At 38.0% G+C, this 23,097-nt stretch overlaps 1 long non-coding RNA gene across 1 annotated transcript; it reads left to right on the forward strand.

Moving 5' to 3' along the window:
- Window positions 1-1,162: 1,162 nt before the first annotated feature.
- On the forward strand, window positions 1,163-22,875 carry LOC129872055 (uncharacterized). The gene is made up of 3 exons (XR_008762404.1): window positions 1,163-1,223; window positions 4,882-4,943; window positions 22,810-22,875. It is a non-coding gene; the product is annotated as an uncharacterized LOC129872055 (long non-coding RNA).
- Window positions 22,876-23,097: the final 222 nt, after the last annotated feature.

The following is a 23,097-nucleotide window of genomic DNA, read 5'->3' on the forward strand; positions in this document are numbered from 1 at the left end:
GATTAGCTCGTAGATTAAAGTTCAGAAAACTCAATTCTATCTTGTCTTTTACGAGCTTTATTTATGGTTCGTAGATGGTTCTCGTAGATGGAACTTCAAAAATTCAGTATTTAGGCCTAATTTCCATGATAGATATCTATGACCCATAGATCAATTCACGGACCGTAGATGGCCTTGGTAGAAGCTGCCAATGTTCAAAATTCTCTCTACATTCCCATTGTTGATTTTAATTTCAATATAGAGATTTCATTACTTCACATTATTAATAATCTTTGATTATTTTTCATGCTTAATATTTCACATGAACTCTTTTTAGCAAAGAGATATTTGAAAACCTTGACACATTATTTCCTATGCATTGTTTTCATGAGTAAAATAAATTTCTCGTCTTAAAGTAGTATTTCAAAAAGATTCAAGAAAGCATGAATTGCTTCAAGTGCATTATTTTCAAAAAGAAAAGCATAGTTAGTTTTAAAGAGAGAATATGTTAGTCTCGAGAAAGTACAATGAGTTTTCAGAAAAGTATAGCCTTTTAAAGCAAGTTTAGTACAGTTATAAAAAAGCATTTTTGAGTATTAACTCAAGACAAACATTATCCGTTTTACCCTAAAGTGGAACTCTCCTAAGTGGGACATCATATAGTTATTGAGAATTATTGCATTGTTTTGGGAGTAGTATTAAGCACCAAGTTGGGTAAGGATTTAGGAAATGCAAACCCTAGAACTGTGCCGCCAGTATAAGATAGGATCATGTCGTTGGTTCGGACAACTCCTCAAAAATCCCTTGGTAAGGGCTTAGATATTGGATGTATAATTTAGTTTGTCCTTTACCCTAGTAAGGTACTGGATGACTCTGAAAATGTGGGCAAGACATGCATCATAACTATGCTCAAAATGATGGTTGTCGGTTAGAGAAACTCCCCAAGAAAAGTAAATTATATTTTTTTTATTATTTGCTAATATTGCATACTTTTTTAGTTGTAAAGGTTGACTGTTAAACTACATATGTGTGCTTTACTTTCAGTTAGCTATCTTATAGTCTACTTTCATATTTACTCTTCAATTCAGTATATTTAGTTTAGCATGCTGTTTTATTAAGTTATTTTACATACCATACATTTCATGTACTGACTTCATTTGGTGTTGCATCTTTAAATGATGCAGATTCAAGTGTTCATGATCCACAACAAATGCTTTACTAGGATCGTTTTCCAACAACATTTGGTGAGACCTCCTTATTTTTGAAGGGCTCTAGTTTACTTATCTTATTCAGTATTTAGTAAATATTTCTAGTAGTGTTTTCAAGTGGCCATGGGTCTTGTCTCGACACCTATCTCCAGTTCTGTAGAGGCTTCAAAGAAGAGTTAGACGAATTAGACAAGCCAGTCAAGTTATTTTTTCTAGATATTTTCATACTCAGTTATTATTATTTAGACTTTACATGACTTTAAGATAAAGTTGTTGAGATGACACTGGTTTTGCTTAAATAATTATGATTTATTATCTTTTATATAGTTTCTGCATAAGTTGTTCACTCTTTTACATAGTAGCAAGCCAGGCCAAGAGTTTGCTTAGGACCATCAATGGTTATGAGTGTCGGCCATACCATGATATCGGCTTGGTGGGTGTGACAAATTTGGTATCAGAGAATAGAGTTTAAATATCCTAGGATGTCTATAAAGTCGTGTCTTGTAGAGTCCTTCTTATGGGTGTGAAGCGTGCTACATCTATAATAGAGAGGCTACATGATATTAGAAAATACTACCCTTCTTTCATATTCTTGTTCGTGCGATAGAGTTTAACTCTATAAAATTTCTTCTAACTCGTGTGTGCACATATTTCAGATCATGCCTCCAAAGTATACTGCCAGACAGAAGAATGCTGCAAGTACTGAGGTTCGTTTTGGAACTGATGCAAGCAATCTGCCTCCATCGACTAGGATGCATATTTGGAAGCTCGGCACATCAGGGAAAAAGTGTTGGGGGCTCAAGTTGTTCCTGCTAACACTGTGAGGGTTTCACAACTATCTACCCCTCAGCGACCCTGTACTACTACATCTGAGGCAGAGTTTAGGGGAGTTATTCAGATCTTCACTGAGTTGTTCTGTTCAGTCGGGCACAACACCTACGAACTCCATTTCATAAAAGCCTTCAGGTGCGTCAAGGATTAAGGAGTTTCTCAACATGAAGCCTCTAGCGTTTACAGGGTACAAGTAAGAAAAAGACTCTCAGAACTTCATTGATGAGATTTAGAAAATCCTAAAGGTGATGCAAGCTACTGAAACTGATAGAGATGGTCTTGATTGTTATAAACTCAAAGATGTTGCAAATGTTTGGTATGACAAGTGGGAGAAAAATCATGGTGGGGATGCTTCTCCAGTAGTTTGGGATAACTTTAAGGAAGTGTTTCTCAACTATTTCTTTCCTTAGGAGCTGAGAGAGGTTAAGGTGGAAGAGTTTGTGAATCTGAAGCAAGGTGGTATGAGCGTGAGATAGTATGGTCTTAAGTTCACCCAACTATCCCTCTATACTTCGGAGATGGTCCAGACATGAGATCTAGAATGAGGAAGCTTATGTCTGAATTGGGCAAGCATGTGAAAGAATGTTATGCAACAATATTGATCATATGTATGGATATGTCTAGATTCATGGTCTACTCTCAGAAGGTTGAGGAGGATAAACAGAAAGATAGAGAGAAACACCAGAGTAAGAGGGAGAAGTCAACAGGTTATGAGCCCAATCAACAGAGGAATGGAAATGGTAATAAGTCCTTGTTTCATAGGAGGTCATCTGGACCTACACAATCATTAGCTAGTGCACCTGTACCAAGAAACAAGAATGATCAGAGGTTTTAGAACTACCAAAACTTTTGGGCACAGAGCTCACAAACACAAGGCAGTATGATACAAGGAACTACTCGCAACCCACCTTGTGGCAAGTGTGGTAGGCCCCATCAGGGGAAGTGTCTTGATGGCACAAGTGGATGTTATAAGTGTGGTCAATTAGGTAACTTTCAGAGAGACTGCCCATGTAAGACTGTGGAAGTTGGAAATCCAAAATAAGCGAGAAATGTTGCACAAAAGTTGTTGGTACAACTTCCCATGAGCCTACCTATGGATCGTAATATGTCCTACAGACCGTAGGAAGGGCTCGTAGGAAGGATCTTGAAGAAATGGAAATTTCGCTAACTGTCTAGTCACTCTACGAGCAGGTCCTACAGATTGTAGAAGGTTCTACGATTTTTAGGGTTGAACCATAGAGAAAGATCAAATCCTTGACATTTTAGGTTTGGAAAAGTTGGAAGGATGAGGAAAGTTGACGATCCATAGAAGTTTTGACGAGCCGTAGACAAGGCTCGTAGGAAGGGTTTTGAGAAGTGAGATTTTGGCTAAGTGTTGGATCATCAAAAAAGGCCATCTATGGGTCGTATAAGAACCTATGACCCATAGATAGAGATCGTAGGTCTAGCCGTACAATTCCAGAAGCTTCATATTTTGTGCACTAGTTTTACGAATGGTCCTACGACCCGTAGGACAAGGTCATAGGGTAAACTTTAGGGTAATCTTCAAAGACCCTAATTTCAATGTCTGATTTGATGAGCCATTTCTATGGACCATAGCAAGACTTAAGACCCGTAGGTCTTCACCGTAAGACCTTCCAACATCATTTAATAAAGGGTATTTTGGGAAATTCCTATCCTATCAGTGCTTAAATCATGTCTTTTGGGGTGTTTTGCTAAGCCTGTAAGTACCCAATTCCTTCAAAATTACCCCATTCCCTCTAAACCTACTTCATACAATAATTCTCTCACTAGAACTCTCTCCTAAGGATCAATCTTCCTCTCCAAGCTAGGATTTTAATATCAAGTCAATTCTCCATTACTTAGAGCTCAATTTGGGATTTGATTATCAAAGTGTATGAGAATTCATCCATGGATCTTCTTCCATCCAGGGGTTCCATAGGTTTCTCAAATTATCTTTTTAATAAAATTCTCCTAAACCCTAATTTTGATCAATTTGCATTTGGTTAATTCAATTTTGCTATTACTCAATTACAATGATCTATTCATATATGATTTGGTCTCAATTACATGTTTTCAATGAATTTTACAAGGACCCATGCATTATGTTATGAATTTCAAGTATAATATATGTATCTATGATCATGGATTTTATGATGTATCACTTATGATTTATGAAATTTATGAATTATGATTCAAGTATGTTTTCAAGTAAGAAACCATGAATTGTGAAAGGTTTTCTCACAATATGCAAGAAATTACGATTTAGATGCTATCTACATGTTTATGTTATGATCATGGTTTTCAAGGAGCTATTCTTATGATATGGATTGGCTGATTATTGCCTTTCCTAATGACTATGATTTATGTATTATCGTTGGAATTATCTTAGCACCGAGAGAACTTCATGGTAGGGATCCACAAGGCAACCCTAGTAGCAATCCTTAGTTAAGAACTATGTGCCACCATAGATGCCTTTATGGCCTAGCTAGAGGATTCACATATAGGTCATGTTCATATTTATACCTAGTGTACCTTGGCAAGTAGTCTCTCTCTTCTCGGTGTGAGAGTTACATCAACTTTCATGTTATAGATCACATGGTCTTACATATCAATTAAGGTTAATATTCCACATATGTATATGATATGTCTATAAGCTCTATATGATGATTTATGATGCATTAAACTTATTAAAAGTATTCAAGTGTTTTCAAGCTTTACTTCATATTTTCAAGACATTTGGTCATGCATCACATGTTCACATTGACTATGTTTGACTATCCGTGTTCATGCATTTTTCTGACATACTTAGTACATTCCATGTGCTAACATATACTTTTTCCTACATTGTATCTTAATGTAGGATTCGACGATCATTCTACTCATTCCGCTCGTGGCTAGATCTTGAGTTGTTAGCTATTGTTGGTGAGTCTGCATGTTTTGAGGGTGCAATATTCATGATTTCCTTTATGTTTCTATGACTTTCATTCCTTATGTTTTGATGATCTAGGAAATTGGTCTATGCCCCATCTAGACTAGTATAGGCATGTTAGATTGTTACGTCTATGTTTTCCCGTTTATTCGAATATTTAGATTTGATTTCTCTTATGTCGAGATTTTGTATGTTGAGACTTATATTTTGTATTCTTGATTATCTCTTGATGTTTCTAATTTACCTTTTGTATGCTCATGTATGATATGCTAAGAGGCTCAGTTGGGGTCTCTTAATATCTCAATCACCATGTCACATCTTGGGCCTAGCTTGGACCGTAACAAACTTGGTATCATAACACAAGGTTTTAAAGTGTCTTAGGGAGTCTAACATTCCGTTTTAAGTAGAGTCTTGTTCATGGGTGAGAAGTGCATCACATATATGAATAGGAGGCTATAAGACATTTAGGAAAATTCACTTTTTCATCATTCTTATGTCGTGTGATAGAGTTGAACTCTAAGGTTTTCCCTTCTATAGATCTTTCTTTGCGATTACAGAATCATTCCTCCATAAAAAGCTTACATTTGAATAAATTCCAGAGCAAATGTGAATGAGGAGCAACAAGCTTACCAAGTTCCCAATAATGTCACGACCCAACACCGTAGGCTGCGACTGGGGTCCGACTTGGACCCCCATATACAACATAAGAATCCCAGCGGGTGACAACATTTTTATGTACATATAGCCTCTTTCATTCGTATAATATCATAAAAGGGCACGCAAGCCGATAAGGCTGCCATTACATAAAAACATTTACAATTGAGACACACTCACAAATAACCCACATACACATGTCTATAGACCTCTTAAGAGAATTAACTGCATCATATGGCGGGACAAGTCCCCCGCCGTACCCCTGAATAAACCAATATATACATCAAATGACCAGCATCAAAAGTTAGGCTCCGAAACAGTGGAGCAGTTCTAATATAGCTGAGTGGAAATCCTAAGCTGGCGGATCTCCAGAATGAACATCTATACCTACGAGCATGTAACGCAGCCCCCTGGAGAACGGGGGGTCAGTACGATTGTATATAAAGCATAATATAACATAACTGAGATAACAACTGAAATAGGGATGAAGGAAACAAGTATGAAAGGTAACAATCACTGTGCCTGCATCTTAAGACATGTAGTCATCAACATTATCATACACTGTACCCGACCCTTTATGAGACTCGGTGTCATCATATCATCATATATCATATTCGGCCCTTTATGGGACTCGGTGTCATCATATCATCATATATCGTACCCGATCCTTCATGGGACTCGGTGTCATTATATCATCATATACCTTACCTGGCCCTTTATGGGACTCGGTGTAATCATATCATCATATATCGTACCCGGCCCTTCATGGGACTCGGTGTCATCATATCATCATATACCTTACCCGAGCTTTTATAGGACTCGGTGTCACCATACCATCATATACCATACCTAGCCTTTTTTAGGACTCGGTGTCATAGTCATCATATACCATACCCAGCCCTTTATGGGACTTAGTGTCATAATCATCATATACCGTACCCGGCCCTTTATGGGACTCGGTGTCATAAGCAACCACACACAGGTGGATCATTATCTGAAACGCAATAAGGTAGTCATACAGAACTATTATTCGTGGATCAAGATAGTAATCATCTCAGGTCCCTTTGAGTGCCACTGGGGCTACATTAAGTGAAGTCTCAGGAGTTGTAGGCATATTTTAGGGTAATGTCAACCGACTTAAGGAAATCAGGGACATTTGTCATCACCAAGTCCTTAGGAATATGGGATTTACATCCCACCCCTAATCGACATATAGACGGTTAAGGTAAGGTGGCTCAACCATGATGAGAGTTTTCCCGCCAATGAGTGAATAGAAGACATATAGCGTGTTCAGAGCTTAAGAATGGAATTACCTCAGCAATCGTATCATATTTAGCTTACATCTAAGACATGCCAAAAGAAGAGACATGATAAGCTTTACATTTTCTCTACCTTCCCTCATGTAGTCATCATAGACATATGTGTCAAGGAACGTACGACCCAGTCCTTATATAGTAATATGCGCCGAGGTACGTCGGCCTGATCCCTATATAGTAAAATATACCGAGGTATGTTTGGCCCGATTCATATATATCATAATGCATATACATGCACGTAAAACTCTGTGACATATCAAACATCCCTCAAGTATCACCATAAAGTATGTTCAAGAACCCGTAGGTATAGGAGCTTACGCACCCGATCACTATTCAGCCTATAGAAGGCTCAAGGGTCGTAGTTCAGCTACTTCAAGGCCCTTGTCATTCAAAAGTGAGTACAAGTCATGAATCACATCCAGAATCTATAAATGGAACTATCTCTAACTCCTATCACATATCGTTTCACCTACATTAAGCCATTTCAAGAGAAGGGAGGGATAGGCTTCACGTATAATACTTTTCATCACGTAAAAGGATTACAAGACAGTAACTCAACTATCGCAGGAGTTTTAATATCAAGAAGTGAATAAGATGTATGAATCATTCTCGGGGTTTTAAGAATGGAATTGTCCCCATCTTTCACATACAAACCACTTATAGTTAAGACATACCAAGAGAAAAGAAAGATAGCTTTACATACTCATCACTTTCTAACGTATGAAAGGCTTAAGAAGCCCTAGTTCAATCATTTTAAAAGTGCTTTCATCAAGAAGTAAATAAGGACCGTTTATTATGCTTGGCATTTATGAGTAGATTTACCTTCAAGCTCATATCATTCATTACTTAACTTGCAGATACGGCAAAAGAAAGGAGAGATAGGCTTTACATACCTGTTATGGGTTAATCGTATCCAGACTCGCTTCGTTACTCCTTTAACCTATTTAACACGAAAGTAATGCTAAGTTTAGTGACCTTCGACTTTCCAGCTAGTAATTCTTTCACTAATTACCCATAGGAATTACTTCCTTGATCACACTTCTCGACTAGTCTCGACTAGTCTATTAGCTAGTTCAGAAGTTAACGGAATTCAGGCAGCATCTCCTCTATAACTCGCCCTATCCGAAACTGCAATTACATCCTTAATTACTACAGACAACCAACAACAACAATCAGAAGCTCATATACAAGTAAACCATTTCAATATTACACAACACAAACTCCAAACAACTCGCTTAAAACTTGGATACCAAAATAGGATTTTTAATCTCTATTTCGTAAAACCTTTAACCACAAGAAATGGGGTGTCATTTGGCTGCAACCAGCAGCGTATACAGTCATTTTTAGTCATGTTCCATCCCTGCAACACTACAAAATAACACCCAACACAACACCACAATAACAACGACTCTAGCCAAACTTTAACTCGTTAAAATCGCGTCAAATCAGCCCTACATGACCTGTAATGTTCTTTAGCCTTAACATGTATATTTTCATGTTTCCAATCCATATTTATACCTTCATAACATGTCTAAATCCTTACCAAAATGTGGGAGAAGAGAACCAAGCCATACCTTGCTAAAAATCAACTTCGGAAGCTCCTTAACATACTGAAAGTTTGCGGGCTGTTAGCATCACTTCTTCGCTGCCCCAAACATTAATTTTACGCTATTTAACACCATCATGTAGCCATGAGATACTCTAAATAATTAAGTCACAGAACGAAAGTCGGAGGCTTACCTTGAATTGGAGCAGCCAGTGACTGCCTTGTTCTTGCTCTCACGTTTTTCTCTCTTTTTTTCTATGTAAAAGACTAAGGAAATGAATCCTTAGTCATCAAGACATGTATATATACACTCCCTTGGAGAGTGACACATGGTAGCCCTTAGGGGTGACATGTGGCAGCTCCCTAGGGCGCCACCTCATCTATGTTCCCAATCATACGATGCCATGTGGTAGTGTGTGGTCCACCCCAAGCAGGTGAGTCACCTACTTGGTCCAAGTAGCTGCATCACCTACTTGCTTCGAGTAGGCGCGTCGTCTCTTTATTTCTCTTTCGTGAGTTTGTAATCTCGTCTCACTTTAAGAGCCTATGCATTCCTTGCTACTTAAGCTCAACATGTACTCTGGTAGCTTAATTATATAAGACCTCCAAATTGTTAGCTTACGCAAGTAAGTCGAGTTCCACGACTTGTTATTTAACTTCTAACTTCTTTAAAATCCTTATGACCCTATTTACAACCTTCACTTCTATGGGGCATCACATCCTCCTTTCCTTTATTTGATAACATTATAGATAATCTGGGTGACATGGCAACTTTCAAAAAGTTTAAGAAAATATTCCAAATTTCAAAATTATGAGGCATAACATCCTTCCCCCCTTTCAAACATTCGTCCTCGAATGTTAATTAGTCTTATAAGATCTTACGAGGACTCCAGGAATTCTCTATAATGGTTGTCATCCATAGGCCTCCCAATCAATTTAGGAGATTAGATCACCTGTAGACATAGGGAACCGGTACAACTATTTCTTTCCCATCTCTTCTTCGGCTTCCAGGTCATTTCTTCTTTATGCTTATCTCATCGAAAGACTTTGACGGAAGACACGTCCGTAGTTCGCAACCTTCTAATTTGCCGACCCAAGATAGCAATAGGTTGCTCATTGTAGGATAACTCCTCTGATACGTGGACCTCATCCACGGGAAATACTCTAGAAGGATCATTTATATATTTGTGGAGCATTGACCTGTGAAAAATTAGATATATTGCTTCCCAATCCGATGGTAGGTCCAACTCATAGGTAGTTCTGCCTACCCTACAAATGATTTGATAGGGCCAATGAATCCCAGAACAAGTGTCTCCTTCTGGCCGAATTTTATTACACCTTTCCTTGGTGACGCTTTCACACATACCTTTTTCTCAACTTCAAACTCGAAAGATCGATATCGACTATATGCATGACTTTTGTCGACTCTGGGATGTTAATAGTTTTTTCTGAATAAGATTTACTTTATCAATAACTTACTATATCACATCTGGGCCCGTCCATTAATCGAAGGGCGAAATGTCATACTAAGATTCACCTGTGTTCCCAATCCCTTCCGAAATGATCTCCAGCGGTTAGCTGTAAATTGAACTTTCCTGGCTGAGATAATAGATGTGGGACTCCATGAAATCTTATTGTTTCCTTGCTATATCATCTCGCATAACCCTTAGCTGAATATGCCTTCCTAACTGGAAGGGAATGGGTTGATTCTGTCAGCCTATCTACTATAACCCATATGAGCTCATACTTCCTTAGAATGCGAGGTATGCCTGTACTATAATCCATATTAACTGCTTTTCATTTCTGAGTTGGGATTTCCATCTCCTGTAATAGGCTATCAAGCTTCTGATGCTCAATTCTTTTTAAGCTATCTCACAATTTCTCTTACCACCCATCACATTGTAATGAAATTGCCATTACCGACTTCTTTTTATCGAGTAACCACTCGGTTTCAATCTTAGCATACCAATAATCCTCAGTATTGTCTCAAATATCATCTTGGTTTCTATCCGTTTATTGTTGGCCTTTAGATCTTGTTAACTCGTGCCAGCATGGGATCTCACTTAAAGTTTAAGTGTCCACATTAACATGTTGTAGTGGCAGTTGATTTCATCTTACGCTTATAATTCCCATATCCACTTTCCCCCTTTAGGGTGTATCCATGTCATGTCTTATTGCTACCTTGTCATTTTGCTTTCTTTCTTATTTGTTCCATAGCTTGCTTTTCCATTTCACACCATATTCACATCATACTCTGTTCGTATTCAATCCCATAGTATAACACTTCTTAACCTTCTTCGCAATTCTTACCATGTTTTATTTACCCTCTATTGAGTAGGAGTGCTCAACCCTTCACCCTTTCTAATCAACCTTATATTAATAGCTCACAAGCTGTCTTATTAATACTTTATATCCATTACAATTCTTTCTCCCCTATATTCTTATCATCATCACACTGTTACTTCATTTAACCATAGCTCGTCACAGTTTATCCCTATGTATCAACTCAGTCGGTGCCTTAATATGTCGTTCTATCTAGATCTACCAGTCATCTCTAAATCATCTTCTTAGGATCACAAGTCTTTTCCAACTTCGTTTTACCATACCAGTATCGAACTCCTAGTTTCTATTGCCATCAATTTAGCAATTAACTTATTTCTCGAGGTCAGCTATACTCGTGGTTTAGCCCAATCTCATCACTGTTGTGGGTACAACCTTTCAAGACATACTATATCCCTGTATCTTATTCTCTTTTTATTTCTAGGAAAATTTGGGCAGAGTTTCCTATGTATTTCTTACTACCTGAACACATGCACGCAGAAAATGCCCACAATGCCTCACAAGGCTAACATATATATTCATGTCACATCATATCACCGCACACAGGTCGCCCAATATCAATAATATGAAAATGGACTTACCTCGTATGTCCACTCGAACTGCACCTGTTACACTTTACTTGCTACTTTTCCTTTCAATTTCAACTTTACATTCCAATCGTACTTCAATACCTTACCTGACGTATATCTTTTGTGCCTTTGCTTACCTGCGTTCTTTGTAACTTCCAATACTGTCAGCCCCTTTCTTCAATAAGTGTTGTTTTTCTGCTGCAGTCAGAGGTTAGTATAAGGGGAATCTCATTGCTTATTACTCGGCCCTATCGCACGATCTTAGATGTGAAAGAAAGGTAACATCCTAAATGTCCTGTAGCCTTTTGTTTATAGATATGGTGCACAACACATCGATAAACAAGACTATACTAGACACGATCTGTAGACATTATAAAGACTAACTGCTCTGATACCACTTCTATCACGTTCCAACCCCATAGGCCGCGATTGGGCTCCGACCTGGACTCCCGTATACAACATAAGAATCCCAGCGGGTGACAATATTTTCATGTACATGTAGCCTCTTTCATTCGTATCATATCATGAAAAGACACGTAAGCCGACAAGGCTTCCATAACATAAAAATCTTTACAACTAAGACACACTCACAAATAACCCACATACACATGTCTACAGACCTTTAAGAGAATTAACTGCATCATATAGCGGGACATGACCCCTGTCGTACCCCTAAATAAACTAATATATACATCAAATGACCAGCATCAAAAGTTAGGCTCCGAAACAGTGGAGAAGTTCAAACATAGCTGAGTGGAAATCCTAAGCTGGCAGATCTCTAGAATGAACATCTTACCTGCAGGCATAAAACGTAGCCCCTCGGAGAACGGGGGGTTAGGAAGATATATGTACTGAGTATATAAATCATAATATAACATAACTGAGATAACAACTGAAATAGGGATGCAGGAAACAAGTATGACAGGTAACAATCAATGTGCCTGCATCTTAAGACATGTAGTCATCAACATTATCATACACTGTACCCGGCCCTTTATGAGACTCAGTGTCATCATATCATCATATATCGTACCCGACCCTTTATGGGACTCGGTGTCATCATATCATCATATATCATACCCGACCCTTCATGGGACTTGGTGTCATCATATCATCATATACCGTACCCGACCCTTTATAAGACTCGGTGTCATCATATCATCATATACCGTACCCGGCCTTTTTTAGGACTCGGTGTCATTGTTATCATATACCATACTCGGCCCTTTATGGGACTCGGTGTCATAATCATCATCTACCGTACCCGGCCCTTTATAGGACTCAGTGTCATAAGCAACCACACACAGATGGATCATTATCTAAAACTCAATAAGGTAGTCATACAGAACTATCATTCGTGGATCAAGATAATAATCTTCTCAGGTCCCTTTGAGTGCCACTAGGGCTACATTAAGTGAAATCTCAGGAGTTGTAGGAATATTTTAGGGTAATGCCAACCGGCTTAAGGAAATCAGGGACATCTGTCATCACCGAGTCCTTAGGAATATGGGCATTACATACCACCCCTAATCGACATATAGACGGTTCAGGTAAGGTGGCTCAACTGCGATAAGAGTTTTCCCGCCAACGAGTGAATCAGAGACATATAGCATGTTCAGAGCTTAAGAATGGAATTACCTCAGCAATTGTATGATATTTAGCTTACATCTAAGACATGCCGAAAGAAGAGACAGGATAAGTTTTACATTTTCTCTACCTTCCCTCATGTAGTCATCATAGACATATGTGTCGAGGAACGTACGACCCAGTCCTTATATAGTAATATGCGCCGAGGTACGTCGGCCTGATCCCTATATAGTAAAATATACCGAGGTATGTTTGGCCCGATTCATATATATCATAATGCATATACATGCACGTAAAACTCTGTGACATATCAAACATCCCTCAAGTATCACCATAAAGTATGTTCAAGAACCCGTAGGTATAGGAGCTTACGCACCCGATCACTATTCAGCCTATAGAAGGCTCAAGGGTCGTAGTTCAGCTACTTCAAGGCCCTTGTCATTCAAAAGTGAGTACAAGTCATGAATCACATCCAGAATCTATAAATGGAACTATCTCTAACTCCTATCACATATCGTTTCACCTACATTAAGCCATTTCAAGAGAAGGGAGGGATAGGCTTCACGTATAATACTTTTTATCACGTAAAAGGATTACAAGACAGTAACTCAACTATCGCAGGAGTTCTAATATCAAGAAGTGAATAAGATGTACGAATCATTCTCGGGGTTCTAAGAATGTAATTGTCCCCACCTTTCACATACAAACCACTTACAGTTAAGACATACTAAGAGAAAAGAAAGCTAGCTTTACATACTTATCACTTCCTAACATATGGAAGGCTTAAGAAGCCCTAGTTCAATCACTGTAAAAGTGTTTTCATCAAGAAGTAAATAAGGACCGTGAATTACGCTTGACATTTATGAGTAGATTTACCCTCAAGCTCATATCATTCATTACTTAACTTGCAGACATGGCAAAAGAAAGGAGAGATAGGCTTTACATACCTGTTATGGGTTAATCGTATACAGACTCGCTTCGTTATTCCTTTAACCTATTTAACACAAAAGTAATGCTAAGGTTAGTGACCTTCGACTTTCCAGCTAGTAATTCTATCACCAATTACCCATAGGAATTACTTCCTTAATCACACTTCTCGACTAATCTCAACTAGTCTATTAGTTAGTTAAGGAGTTAACGAAATTCGGGCAACATCTCCTCTATAACTCGCCCTATCCGAACCTCCAATTACATTCTTAATTACTACAGACAACCAACAACAACAATCAACAACTCATATACAAGTAAACCATTTCAACATTACACAACACAAACTCCAAACAACTCGCTTATAACTTAGATACCAAAATAGGGTTTTAATCTCTATTTCCTAAAATCTTTAACCACACGAAATGGGGTGTCACTTGGATGCAACCAGCAGCGTATACAGTCATTTTTAGTCATGTTCTATCCCTGCAACACTACAAAAGAACGCCCAACACAACACCACAATAACAACGACTCTAGCTAAACTTTAACCTTTTAAAATCGCGTCAAATCAGCCCTACATGACCTGCAAGGTTCTTTAGTCGTAACATGTATATTTTCATGTTTCCAATCCATATTTATACCTTCATAACATGTCCAAACCCTTACCAAAATGTGGGAGAAGAGAACCAAGCCATATCTTGTTAAAAATCAACTTTGGAAGCTCCTTAATATGCTGAAAGTTTGTGGGCTGTTCGTGTCACTTCTTCGCTACCCCAAACAGTAATTTTACGCTTTTAAACACCTTCATGTAGCCGTGGAATACCCTAAATAATTAATTCACGGAATGAAAGTTGGAGGCTTACCTTGAATTGGAGCACCCCGTGGCTGCCTTGCTCTTGCTCTCACATTTTTCTCTCTTTTTTTCTATGTAAAAGACTAAGGAAATGAATCCTTAGTCATCAAGACATGTATATATACACTCCCTTGGAGAGTGACACATGGTAGCCCTTAGGGGTGACACATGGCAGCTCCCTAGGGCGCCACCTCATCTATGTTCCCAATCATACGATGCCATGTGGTAGTGTGTGGTCCACCCTAAGCAGGTGAGTCACTTACTTGGTCCAAGTAGCTGCATCACCTACTTGCTTCGAGTAGGCGCGTCGTCTCCATAATAAACGGTCCTTATTTCTCTTTCGTCGTATTCTCATGGTAAATCCAGAAATGGTGTCTGTTCACAATTTCTCCTTAAGTTTTTCGGCCATAATTCTTCTAACATTTCGGCTCGAAAGTTCAAAAAATATAGGGTGGCTAACCCTATGTCTCAAGGAAGAACTTTTAGTGTCCAAACTATCCCCTTATGCAAGAATTATGAGAAGAGGCAGCAAGGAGAGTGTTTGGCAGTATTTATGCTTGCATTAGTTTTGGCAAGATAGATTACCAAGTGAAGGATTGTCCTTCGATTTCTACAAGAGGTGGAGGCGGTTTACCCAGACTCAGACTTAACTATTATAGGCCGACCGTCTCAGCATGACACTACTTCATATTTGGGTAGTGGTCAGCATCAAAATAGATTCTATGCTTTACAAACTCGTTAAGAGTTGGAGGATTCTCTCGATGTTGTGACTGGTATGTTAAAGGTCTTTGAGTTTGACATTTATGCATTGTTAGATCCGGGTGCTACTCTATCTTTTGTTACTCCTTATCTTGCTATGAAATTTGATGTTAGTCCCGAGATCTTGATAGAACCGTTTTTGGTCTATACTCCTATTTGTGATTCATTTTTGTCTAAAAGAGTTTATAGAAATTATCCAGTCGTAGTTTTTCAAAAACCACCATTATTGATCTTGTAGAGCTTGATATGGATTGACTTCATGCATGTTATGTTTCCATATATTATAGAATCCATGTGGTTAAGTTTTAATTTCCTATTAAGCTATTCCTTGAGAGGAAGGGTAGTAATTTCGTGTTTAAGGGTCAATTCATCTTATGCCTTAAAGCTCGAAAAATGATTTCAAATGGTTGCATTTATTATCTAGTGCTGGTTAGGGATACAAATTTTGAAGCTCCTACTCTTGAGTAAGTTTCTATGCATAAATAGTTTCTGAAAGTGTTTTCCACTGATTTTCCCGGTATCCCTCCCAAAAGGGAGATAGGATTCAATATTGATATTCTTCCCTATAACTACCCTATCTCTATTCCTCTTTACCATATAGCCTCGATGCAATTTAAAGAGTTAAAGGATCAGTTCAAAGATTTGTTAGATAATGGTTTTATAAGACTGAATATCTCTCCTTGGGGTGCTCCGATCCTCTTTGTTAGGAAGAAAGATGGTTCTCTTCGTATGTGTATTGACTATCGCCAGTTGAACAAAGTCACAATAAATAATGAGTATCCCATCCCAAGGATTAATGACTTGTTTGATCAATTTCAAGGAGCAAGATATTTCTGAAAAATCGATCTTCGATCTGGTTATCCTCAACTCTGAGTTAGGGAATCTGAAATTCTGATGACGTCTTTTAAAACTCGGTATGGTCACTTTGAATACTTGGTTATGTCTTTTGGACTAACGAATGCTTCTGTAGCTTTTATGTATTTGATGAATAGGGTGTTCAAGCAATATTTAGATGTATTTTATATTGTGTTCATTGATGATATTCTAGTTTATTCTCAGAATGAGGAGGAGCACACCGATCATTTAAGTATTGTAGCAAGTTCTCAAAGATCGTAAATTATTTTCTAAGTATAGCAAGTGTGAGTTTTTGTTGAGGTTGATTGCTTTTCTTGGTCATATTATTTCCGGTGAAGGTATTATGGTGGATCCTAAGAAAACTAAGGCGGTAAACCCACCAACTATGTATCCTTCAACAAATCAACTAGCCATGTGGAGGTGAATGTGGAGCAACGCCGGTCCCTACATGGTGATATCAATTAGGCAAAAGAGTATGCGTTAGTACTTTGAATGTACTAAGTATGTAGGTATGCATATGAACATTGAAGAATCATTATAACATTAATATAGCTGGTGACATAGTGCAATGCATGCATAATAATTAATGTAAATAACATTTGAAATATTTATTTTTGTGGAAAGATGACTATAACCGACATTTAAGACTAAGTAAGCTATTACATGGAATCCAACATAACCTCCTAAATTGGAATGGGGAGACTACTTGCCGGGTAGAGATCCGTCAACTTCATTCATTCCTTTAATCATTAACTTTAAGGGCTTTTGTGGATTCGCTAGCCTATGCCTATAAGGGATCTTATGTTGCCGCATAGTTAATGAGACAAGGGGTTCATACTAGGATTCTCTTACCGAATTCCACCTCAATGCCCCATTTGGTGCTAAGTCATTCCCACGAAATAGTTCATATAGCATAAGAACATAATCAATTACATAGCTTTAAATCATCAAAACATCATTCGGTGGAATAACTCATTGAAAACCTTTATTGATTCAAATATGTGAGAATTGTCCTTATCATATAAAGAATCCATTATTTGGCTAAGAAGCCCTTTCATCATCATTCATATCATTTCATCATTCTTTCATTTCATAAGGCTCCCTTATCATCTTAAATATTCATTTTGGAGTCAAGTTTTCAATTCAAACTTCATTGAAAATGTAGTAAAACTAGGTGGGTTCTTTTCAAACAAATTTCAAATCATTCAAATCCACGATAACATACATGAGAGTAATGGAATGCATCAATTAAAACATCTTCAAAGCAACCCATCAATATCCTTTAAAACTTCTTTTCATTCTTTCATATAAGGGCCTTTTTATAAATCAACCATCTTATGAAATTAAGAGTCAATATAAGCTAATATAGATAAATAAACTTCAAATAGACAATAATCTATGCATTTGAAATCATAATATGAAAACCCATAAATTTACCATTTGAAATTGATTTGCTAGGTTTGGAAAATACTTGGGCTCCATGGGTGGAAGAACCAATTAATGAGACCCACATACCTCAGGAAAATAAATCTCTAATTCAAGCTTTTAGAGTAGAGACTTGAAGAACCTTGAAGTGAAAACCCTAGACATGGCTTGAAACCCTTGGGAGAACTTGAGAGGAAAGAATTTGTTTGTTTGAGTCTAAGTGTAAGAATAAAGTGTTTAGAATAGTTTAAGGGCTTTAGATAGAGTCAATTCAGTCCCCAAAATGGACACACTTTGATGTTAAAGCATGGAAAAAGACTAAAACACCCCTTTTAAAATTGGTTGGACTGGTTTCATGGAGGACCCATCATGGTCCGTGGTGATCACCACGGACCGTGGTGGTGTCCCGTGGTAAATGACTTGGGGAATGATTTTTGAGGTTTGCAGGGAAAGTCTCAGAACTTCCTTCATGGAGACCTTCACGATCCGTGAAGGGCATGATGATCCATGAACCGTGGTCGTGGTGCAGGTACTGCAGGAGGACCTGCAGGAGTGACCACCAAGAAACACACCACGGTCTCTGAAGTGATTCACGACCTATGATGGTCATTCGTGGTCCCTGCCTTGGAAAGTTTTTTGAGGTCTTAGGGGAGTGGTCACCTCAAAGGGCACTACGGTCCGTGGTGATCACCATGGTCCGTGGTCCCTCATCGTGGTCCATTTCCTATAGGGTTGGGTTTCTAAATCGTCACCATAGTGGCTCACCCTGAGGCGTGGTGCGTACCACAGCCCATGGTGGCCCTTCGTGGTCATCACCTGGTTTCAATATTTTGCATTTTTATGGTATTTCATCCTTTGCTCCTCATTTTAGGACTTTCCAAATTTTTGGGGTCTTACACTTGACTACTTTGACTCTAAAAAAGGTGAAATTTTAATGGTCGAAGGCATGTGAGAAAATCTTCCAAGAGTTGAAAGATAGGCTTACTTCCTCTCCGGTGTTGACTTTACTGTCTGATGGGTTTGTTGTATATTATGATGCTTTAAGGGTTAGTCTTGGTTTTGTTTTGATGCAAAATGGAAAAGTGATAGCCTATGCTTCTAGGCTACTTAAGGTGCATGAAAAGAATTATTCGACTCATGACTTGGAGTTAGCGGCAGTTGTGTTTGCTTTGAGGATTTGGAGACACTATTTGTATGATGTCCATGTTGATGTATTCACCGATCGTAGGAGTTTGCAATATGTATAACCAAAATGATTTGAATGCTCGTCAAATGAGATGACTTGTGTTTGTGATGGATTATGATATGAATGTGTTGTACTTTTTGGGTAAAGCAAATGTGGTTTCCCATATTCTTAGTAGGCTATCCATGAATAGTGTTGCTCATATTGAGGTTGAAAAGAAGGAGTTAGTTCATAATGTTCATAGACTAGGTTGTTTGGGTGTCCACTTAGTTAATTCAGAGGATGTTGGCGTTGTTGTCCAAAATAGTTCTAAATCATCTCTTGTGGCGGATATGAAGGCAAAGCAAGATAATGAACCCACTTTGGTGGAGGTTAAGAAAGAGGTTGCCAAAAAAGTCATTGAGGCTTTCTCCCAAGGGGAGATGGTGTGCTTAGATATCAAGGCCAATTGTGTGTTCTCGATCTTGATGTCTTGAGGAAAGTAATATTGTTTGAAGCTCATAGTTCACGATATTCTATTCATCTAGGCACCACAAAGATGTATCGAGATTTGAGGGAAGTGTATTGGTTGAATGACATGAAAAAGGATATTACAGAGTTTGTGGTCAAATATCGTAATTGTCAACAAGTGAAGATTGAGCATGAAAAATCAGGAGGTTTAGCTCAAGACGTTGAGATTCAGATGTGGAAGTGGGAATACTTGAATATGGATTTTATTATAGGTATACCTCGTACTCATAGGCAATATGATTCGATTTGGGTTGTGGTTTACCAGATGACAAAGTCAGAATATTTTCTTCCCATTAAGATTTTCCATTCAGTCGAAGATTATGCCAAGCTTTATATCTGAGATTTTTTTAAGTTTCATGGTGTTCCTCTATCTATCATTTCGGACCAAGGTACTCAATTCATATCTCAGTTTTGGAGGTCATTCCAAAAGGGTCTTGGAACTCAAGTTAAGCTTAGTACAACTTTTCACCCTTATACCGATGGTCAAGCCGAGCATACTATTCAGAATTTGAAGACAAGTTCATAGCTTAGGTAATTGACTTGAAAGGTAATTGGGATGACTACTTGTCATTGATAGAGTTTTCCTATAACAATAGTTACCATTCAAGTATCCAAATGGCCCTATTTGAGGCATTATATGGTAGGAGATGTAGGTCTCTTATTGGTTGGTTTGAAGTTGGTGAAATTGCCTTCATAGGACCTGAGTTAGTGCATGAGGCTAGACTCATTAGAGAAAGGTGAAGATTGCCCAAAGACGACAAAAGTCCTATTCGGATGTGAGGAGAAGGGAACTTAAATTTGAGGTTGATGATTGAGTTTACTTGAAAATCTCACCCATAAAGGGTGTGATGCGTTTTGGCAAGAAAGGGAAACTTAGCCCCTAATATGTAGGCTCATATCATATTTTTAGGCGAATGGGCAAGGTGGCACACGAGTTGGACTTACCTCTTCCGAATTGGCATCGATGCATATGGTGTTTCATGTTTCATTGTTAAAGAAGTGTGTTGGTGATCCTAGCTTAATTGTGCCTTTGGACATCATTGGTGTGAAGTAGAGCTTATCCTATGAGAATATTTCGATTGAAATTCTAGACCGACAAGTCTGGAAGTTGAGGAACAAGGAAGTGGCATCCAACAAAGTGTTGTGGATGAACCAAGACATTGAAGGTGCCACATGGGAGGCTGAGGATGACATGATGACACGATATCTCCATCTCTTTCCTTCTTTCCCATCCTAAGGTATTAAGTTCCTTTATGATCACTCATTCGAATTCATGTGTTTCAATCATTCTCATGTTTTTCTATGCATGCATGTTCATGAAATGAGTTTTTAAGTCATGTTTTAGCTAAGGGTAGATTTCTCCTTTGTTTTATGAATTTTTATTTATCATTGCATTCATGTTGGGTTGCTATGTTTCTTTCCTACTCTATTCATTCTAGGTTAAGTCCCATTCGAGGACTAATTTCCCAAGTAGGAGATATTATAAGACCACAAAAGTTGGAAAGGAAAATAAAAGGTGTGAAATATTGGAGAAAAGTTGCTGGTGCAACTTTCCATGAGCCTACCTATGGATCGTAGGATGTCCTATGGACCATAGGAAGGTCTTGTAGGAAGGACCTTGAAGAAAGGGAAATTTGGCTCATAGTCTAGTCACTCGACGAGGAGGTCCTACAAATCGTAGAAGGTTCTACGATCTCTAGGGTTGACCGTAGAGAAAGATCAGAGACTTGACATTTAAATTTTGGAAAAGTTTGCAAAAGGAGGGAAGTTGATGACCCATAGAAGTTGTGATGAGCCGTAGACAATGCTCGTAGGAAGGGTTTTGATAAGTGAGATTTTGTCTAAGTGTTGGATCAATCGATGAAGGCCATCTACGGGCCGTATTAGGACCTATGACCCGTAGATGAAGATCGTAGGTCAAGGCGTGCAATTCTAGAAGCTTCATATTTTCTTCACTAGTTCTATAAATAGGTCCTACGACCCGTAGGACGACCCGTGACTCGTATGACTAGGTCGTAGAGTGAACTTAAGGGTAAAATGTAGAGACCCTAATTTTGATGTATGATTTGGAGAGCTATTTGTACGGAAAAAAGCAAGACTTACAACCTGTAGATCTTCGCCCGTAAGACATTCCGACAGCATTTAATGAAGAGTATTTAGGAAAATTCCTATCCTATAATTGCCTAAACCATGTCATTTTGGGGTATTTTGCTAAGCCTATAAGCACCCAATTCCTTCAAAATTACCCATTCTCTGTAAAACTACTTCATGCAATAATTCTCTCACTAGAACTCTCTCCCAAAGATCAATCTTCCACTTCAAGCTAGGGTTTCAAGATCAAGTCAATTATCCATTGCTTAGAGCTTTCTTTGGGCTTTAATTATCAAGGTATGCGGGGATTCATTCATGGATATTCTTCCATCCATGGAGTCCCAAAGTTTCTCAAATTATCTATTTAATGAATTTCTCCTAAACCCTAGTTTTGATCAATTTGCATTGGGTTAATTCAATTAAGCTTTTAGTCAATTACAATTATCTATTCATGTATGATTTAGTCTCAATTACATGTTTTCAATGAACTTTACAAGGACATATGCATTATGCTATGAAATTCAAGTATGAACTATGGATTTTATGAAGTATCACATATGAATTATGATTCAAGTATGTTTTCAAGTAAGAAATCATGAATTGTGAAAGGTTTTCTCACAATATGTAAGAAATCATGATTTATATGCTTAGAAAGGTAAGTACCTACATGTTTATGTTATGATCATGGTTGTCAAGGATCTATTGATATGATGTATTTTATGATGTGGATTGTTGATTATTGCCCTTCCTAATGACACTAATTTATGTATTCCATTGGGATTAACTTAGCACCGAGAGAACTTTGTGGTGGAGATCCACAACTAAACCTTAGTAGCAACCTTAGTTGCAAACTATGTGCCACCGTAGGTGTCTTTATGGCCTAGCTAGTGAATCCATATTTAACTCATATTGTTTATGCAGAGTCTACTTTTACAAGTAGCCTCTCTCTTCTTGGTGAATAGATTTTATATCTTACATGGTCTTACATGTCGGTTAAGGTTAATATACCACACATGTATATTCTATGTCTATAAGCTCTTTATGATGTTTTATGATCCATTAACCTTGTTAAACGTATTCAAGTATTTTCAAGCTTTACTTCACGTTTTCAAGACATTTGGTCATGAATCACATGTTCACATTGACTATGTTCGATTATCCTTATTCATGCATGTTTCTTACAAACTTTGTACATTTCATGTACTAAACCATATTTTTGCCTATATTTTATCATAATATAGGATCCGACGACCATTCTACGCATCCCTCTCATTGCTAGATATTGAGTTGATATCTACGTTGGTGAGTCCTCATTTTTTGAGGGTGCAACATCCATGATTTCCTTTATGTTTCTATGACTTTCATTCCTTATGTTTTGGTGAGCTAAGAACTTGTACTATGCCCCATCTAGACTAGTAGAGGCATGTTAGATAGTTATGTCTATGCTGTTCCATTTATTCAGAGATTTAGTTTTGATTTCTCTTATGTCGAAATTTCTATATTGAGACTTATATTCCACATTCTTGATT

This window comes from Solanum dulcamara, chromosome 11, assembly GCF_947179165.1.
Source record: "Solanum dulcamara chromosome 11, daSolDulc1.2, whole genome shotgun sequence".
NCBI classification, from domain to species: domain Eukaryota; kingdom Viridiplantae; phylum Streptophyta; class Magnoliopsida; order Solanales; family Solanaceae; genus Solanum; species Solanum dulcamara.